This window comes from Pungitius pungitius, unplaced genomic scaffold (assembly GCF_949316345.1).
Source record: "Pungitius pungitius unplaced genomic scaffold, fPunPun2.1 scaffold_176, whole genome shotgun sequence".
NCBI lineage: Eukaryota > Metazoa > Chordata > Actinopteri > Perciformes > Gasterosteidae > Pungitius > Pungitius pungitius.
In genome coordinates, this window is record NW_026909887.1 from 325 (window position 1) to 7,086 (window position 6,762).

The following is a 6,762-nucleotide window of genomic DNA, read 5'->3' on the forward strand; positions in this document are numbered from 1 at the left end:
AAGTCTCTGTTTGTTACTCTGGAGAAGATGGGAGACACTGCGCGGCGGATTGGGACCCCTTTCTCTGTGTTTTATTTACGGATTTCCTTCTGTGTAAAAAAAAAAACAGCGAAGCCCTTCCGCTCCTTTCTACCGCGTCGTCCTTTACGCAAGAGAGCCATTAGCTTTGACACTCTTGGGCAAACACACACACACACACACACGGACACACACACACACAGACAGACTCATCGTTCCTCTTACCGTCGCAGTCACCCAAGTGGGCCACGTTTCCCTGTTCGACATCTTGCTCGAACGGCAGTCTGCGGAGGAGAAGAGACACAGTCATTAATCACGCAGCACAGATCCACTCCGATAGAAGAGAAGTATCTCAGTGTTACAGCAGAGCCACCATATATATATATTATATATAATCTCCATAAGCTCCTGTAACACTCTGATTGTGTTGTTTCTGTTTTTGACACAGTGAGAAAAAGGGAATCATTAAACAGAGCTCCCTTGAGTGGCCTAATTTCTTGCAATAATCACCATTATAATTCAAAGATAACCACGTATACCCGCTGGGCACTCATTAAGTGGATTAATGCTTTGAATTATTTCGAGGTCAGTATTCTTCACATTAGATCTGTATTTGAGTAGGGAAATGTGTTTTAATGTGGAACTTACGTCAGGGGAGGCTGGTAAAATACACTCCCGTTATATAAGATCAAAAAATATATTATTCCTCACGACAAAACCTCCAGCTTGACTCCCGTTCATCATCCGAAATTCCCACCTATCTGATTTCTACAAATCTATCCACGCGCTTTAGAACTCATTTCCCATTCAGGCAACAGGGAGCAACAGAAAGTCAAAGGACAGGAACATGTGATGAGGTGAGGAAGCAGAGAGGAAATGAGAACAGCACACGGACCAGGTGCACACAAAGAAAAACACAACTGCTCTTAATCATGGCTCGTGTATGAGGCACCGTGATGCAAAACAAAGGCTCAGAGTGTGCGTGTGTGTGTGTGTGTGTGTGGGTGTACAATCATGATTAGATAATCTAATACAGTTCCAATCCACTCCTATGAAAATCAGACACACACAAGGTTTTCATTCTGATTTCAATGATTGGAAATCTGATGTGCAAAATCTACACAGACACACACACACACGGTTAATAATCAGCACTACACAAGTTGACCGTGTCTAATTAACACGTTTGGTTTGGGTTTTGCAAAATGTACCTAATGCATAATCTATAAGTTGATGTTTTAAGGGCAACATTTTCTATAATGAACTAGACGTAAACCGATTGATGCGTGACTCTTGTGATCAAACACTGTTTCAGTAAGGATCCATCAATCAGTGAGCACTTGGCCGCAGACAAGCCGACGCGAGTCCAATTTAAGGAACGTTTAGGGAAGCGGGAGCTTTATTAAAGTCACTGGCCTTCAGGGTGTGAAGCATGCATCTTTCTTTACTTGCAAGAGGGCATTAGCATGCATTACTCTCTGCTGGATCAGGGTGGATATAAATGGCTTTCTCCTTTGTGGTCATGAGTCAGTCAAAAAGAACACAAAAACAACCCCCAGCTGAAAGCTCACTGGGACAAAGTGAGGGAGAAGTTAGTGTTCTGCAATCAGCTAAAAGCTCCTGGCGGATCACATCTGTAAGTCCAAGTGCACTGTGAACAAACAGCGGGTTGTCACCTTAATAAAGAATAATGTCTTTTTTGTGTGTTCGCTTGGCCGCACCTCAAGGATTGTGGGCTATTTATTTTTTAGCTTTGCCTGTGTGTGTGTGTGTGTGTGTGTGGATTTTACATTTCCATCACATCCTCCCTAAATGTAAAGAGTTGATCGTAAAAAAAAAGGAACTTGAATTAGGACCACATGTGTATCCATGTTAGACGCTTGCTTATTAAAAGTAATGATGCCGGTACCCCGACGGGTCACCTCTGCAGTTAATAAGAGGCTCAGCTCATCTAATAAAACTCAAAAATAAAATATACATGCGTTATTAAATCAGCTTTAACACCTATTCACTCTCTCTTGAGATGACATGTTGCATTAAAGAGGGAGTGAATAGTTAGAAAGTGAATACTTTGATAAAAGTAATGGATCAACAGTAATTTATAATATATGTTCTATCATTGGCAGAAGCCAATGACATGAAAGCATTTCTCCTCCCAGTACAAAACCCCCAAAGCACAGTTCTCTGGAGAAAAAAAATACAAAACTCCCTTTCCTCAGAAATAGATAAGAAATATAACATCAGCTGCCGAGTTCTCCTCTGGCGTCAGTTTGTAAAGAGAGGTCGCATTTAGTCCAAAAAGGAGGAAATCCGCAGTAACTTAACGCAGAATCGATGGCAGAGTTGACCGACCTTGGAGAATCCAATGAAACCCGACCCGCGGGCCTTTAATGGTATCAGCGGGCAGCCCGAGGTGGTCTAAAGAACCACGTTGTCTGTTCTTCTGGCACTGCCACCTCTGTTTTGAAGGCCCTAATTCTATAAACCTCCTGACTAAAGAGAGATTCGATTTCACCGGAGGGAGGCCCGACCACGGCCCGGCGGCGAGCAAAACGCTCGGTGGCGGGAGGAGAGAGAGAGAGAGAGAGAGAGAGAGAGAGAGAGAGAGAGAGGTCACAGCAACACAGATACTCTCACATTCACACACACACACATCCAGTCAACACTGCGATCTGGGTACGTCACGCATAGCACAGACGGTAGCCGCGGTAGCATCTTGAACCGATAATGTACAAAGAGCAGGCCGTGCGACAGGTTACTCAGAGGGCACAGATGTTACTCAGATGTTACTCAGATGTTACTCAGATGTTACTCAGATGCTCAACGAGGCTCAGCTCAGAAGCCGAGGATTTCCAGACCAGAGGAATAATATATGGGACGTTTTTCAATGGGGGGGGGGGTCCGTCGAAAAAGAGAAGAAAAAAAAACCTTCGAACCACTATGATAAAAAAGACAAATGAAATAAATCAAATTGATACAAAATAGAAAAATCGCTCAGAGATCAAGGGGGAGGGAGGAGAGGCAGGTCTTAAAACAGCACGTGGACTTGAAGACAGACAGCGAATAAACCAGACAGGGTAGCAGGACGTGCGTGTGTGTGTGTGTGTGTGTGTGTGTGTGAACCAGTGGAGAGGAGTCGTACCTGGTCCCAGGTCTGAGGAAAGAACAAGTGCTGCCTCTGGTCCAGCCACAGTACGGATCCCTGGAGGCGATGCAGTTCCTGCGGGGACACAAGCAGATGCTCTCAAGGAAGATGTCGCTTCGTTTGATGGGGTCCAAATGTAAAAGGAGCGATCTGCATCTCCTCACACTGTCACGGTTTGGGTTTGTTTCCTGTTTTATTTGGTAGTTTCCCGCCTCTCGCGTCCCTGGTTTTAGCTTCACTTCCTGCCCTGTGGTGCCCCACCACGTGGTTAGCACCTCTGTGAGCTCCTCCCTAAAGTCTTTATTATTTGGAAATCTTTGATTGAGTTCTGTTTCCGACCACCACGACGTGACGCACAAATTCTCTCTCTTCATGAACGGAGTGATAATGATGCGCTGGATAGAGAAAAAAAAGCTCAGAGATGTTTGATGTGAAGGTTCACTAATCTCAAGAAGAACTCCGGTCTGTTGACTTTGAAAAGCGTACGAGCATCATGGGTAGAAAACCTGCAGCACCTGAAAAAAGGATGTCGAGTAGCGTGAAATGGATTAATAATCACCGACTGATTGAATGTAAAATCTCTGATACCCTCGCCTAACTGCACAGCATTACGTTTTAATGAGGGGTCCACAAGTGGCGTCAAACGTCGACCTGCAACTATATGCATTAGAAAGCAGACTGTTGCATTATTAAAAGGTTTAAATAAGTGAAGCCAACCGGGGGGGGTGGGGGGTGGACTGAAAAAAGCCCCACCCCGGTCGGCACCTGGACCCCGAAAGCCGCTCAGGCGGCGATTTGAGAAATCACGAGCATCACAAACGCTCTGCGCTCTGAACGCACCTCGGGGGGGGGGGGGAGATCACACGGTTCAGCCGACGCAGCGCTGCCGCGAACCACCGGTTTGTGTGTCAGTGGACCAGGTAAATGTCAGTATGTGGGGGGGGGGGGGGGGTTGTGTGTGGGTGAATGCAGGTGAAACATTATTACTTTGATTGTGTGCACTTTTATGTTTAATTGGGGATGACCCCCCTCTAAAAATATGAAGTAGCCGCTAAATAATACCTCATAGATTAACATTGTCATCGCTGGTTTTGCTTTATACCGCGATATATCTGATGATCTAATATTATTCAATCATTATAATGTAAGACTTATAGTCTGGTTAACTTTATTGTCCCTGCGGGGAAACTGCGACTGTTACTTTACATAAGAAATCACAAATAACCATCAAAACTTTTTAAAACATTCAACATTTCAAAGTGCAAAAGTGCATTTATATCAATATAAGATTTGTCACGTGTTGAATATTCTATTAAGCTCCATTATAGTTTATTATTGTAATTTATTTATCATATAATGCTTTAATACCTTTTATTATGATCTGTTAAAATTGATGGTGTTATAAGATAAGGTTCAAATTAAAATTTAGCTAAAGCTAATAACATTATATTAAACAATAAAGTGTTACACATTGTTTTTCTTAGATTCCAATTTAATGAAACATTTAAGGCATTATGATTATGATTATTTAGTGAATTATTAGTATTAACGCAGGATGAATTCCTGCAATAATACGGCTCTGGGTCGTTGTTCTTAACTTAACGTCTTTTTTTTTCGCCCCCCCCCCCCCCCCCATCCCAGCGTTTGGTGCAGACTCACTTCATGCATCGGGAGTAGAGCTGGCATCGAGCCACCGGCACTCTGACCACGCAGGAGGGGAAGGCCAGCAGCAGAGTGTGGCTGTCCCGATCCAGAGTCAGGGGACAGCAGCTGCCTGGCCTGCAGAGGTCTTCGGCACACCTGCAACACACACACACACACACACACATAAAGCGCCAAAAAAATAGATCAGAGCGTTTCAATTAGCGGAGCCGAGGCCGCACGTTAAGCCCGTGACCTCGCTGAGCATTTCAGCAGGAAAATAATTACTCGGTTTGGAAAGAATCAAACACAAACAGTCGTTTTGAACGAAGGCCGTCGCACAAAAGTGAACGAGACGACTTGCAGACAAATGTGCACTGTGCTGATCCTAAAGGTTGGAGAGAGAGAGAGAGAGAGAGAGGATGGCAGCCACCAGCTGAGTAAGTTGTAATTGCCACTTAGAGCTACGACAGCCCTTTGTGCAAACGGATTTATACCTTTCTATGCAAATGTGCACTCGTGCACAATTTCCATCCGCATGGTTTATGGTAATGAGACCACAGTCATTATGAGGAATCTTTCGTTCTGCTCGAGCTAACTGTGAGTCGTTCTTCACTGGCTGTATCAGGAAAAGCAGGGGGGAGGGGGGGGGAAGGATGGAGGAGAGATGCAGGGAGTGCAAGCAAATACAATAAAAACTACTAATGCAGGAAAGGAGCAACAAGACGGGGAGAAAAAAAAAATATACAAGAAACACAACCATGATCAGATGGTCGGAGGCGGGGGGGGGGCGGTGCATCTATCTCGTTACCATGTTCATTGCGGCCAACGGGCCAATCCCAAAGCGGGGATTTCTCTGTGTGTTTGTGGTGCCCCCCCGCTCCCGTGTCCCCTGGGGTTTTAACTTCAGGGCACAAGGCGTCTCTTTGTCTGCACACGCATGGTGGGTGAGGGGCTGGAGCATGAAAAGGGGGTAGAACGTGGCCCTGCTGTGATAGCTGCGCTAACCATGCTCACCAAAGGATCCCCTCGCAACGCTGCCCCCCCCCCCCCCGGTCCCAGACCAGCTCATTCATCACACAATCCCTTTATTTCCACCTGGCGTCGCCGTGCCTCACTTTGTCAAGTCTGAACAAACGAGCTGAGGCACAAATTGGCAAGGGGGGGGGGGCATGTTGGTGGAGTTTGGAAAGCAAGAAAGTCGAGTATTAAAACTGGATTGAGGAATAATCCTGTTTTTTTCCCCCCTTATTGCCGAAGAAAAGGCACAACGTATTATATCGGGGCGCACAATCACCACGGGAGGACGCCTGTGTCTTCCCTTCTTTAAATGCCTCTAATTAGCCTTGGATGGGAGATAATCACCAGCCAAATCTCTCTGCATCTGTGTGACAATGGTATTTCTCCACACCCTGCAGCCATCCACCGCGTAGAAACGCTGCATCCCGGGAGAGAACAAAAGCCCAAGTGAAGATTGAAAAGGGCATCTGTACCCGGGCGTTCGTTGCGTAGCGGTGGGCATCCAATGAAAAGCCCGGAAGCCGCCCAGCCTCGCGCTAAATGCTAATTAGAGAGCGACGAGAAAGCCCGCTCACCGATCTTTTGTTCCAGATGCAGATGTTGGATATGATTTAGCGTCAGGCTGGATATAAGAGGTCATTTGGGTCAAGATGCGGGGATAATAGGATTTTATCTTTTCATTACTTTCTCATGGTTTTTTTTTGCCCTAATGTTGCTCCAGCTCATTAGAACACATTGAAATCTCCCGATAAGGAGTCCAAGTCTTTGATCTCATTCTTTTTTGTTGTTGTTGTTGTTGTTTTTATCCACGTTGGTATTCTCTGGCTGGAGTGCCCCTCCGACGGATAGGTGAGGCTATTCATGACACATCACGTTATCCACGACATGTAATGGCTTTTTTTTTTTCCCCCCTTGCGACTCTTTTTCTCGGGTTATCA

General features: G+C 45.5%; 1 long non-coding RNA gene across 1 annotated transcript; it reads right to left on the reverse strand.

Annotated features, from left to right (window-relative positions):
• Positions 1-242: 242 nt before the first annotated feature.
• On the reverse strand, positions 243-5,412 carry LOC134119683 (uncharacterized). Its single transcript, XR_009951236.1, has 3 exons — positions 4,823-5,412; positions 3,161-3,238; positions 243-302 (listed from the first exon to the last, which is right to left on the reverse strand). It is a non-coding gene; the product is annotated as an uncharacterized LOC134119683 (long non-coding RNA).
• Between the last annotated feature and the right edge of the window lie 1,350 nt (positions 5,413-6,762).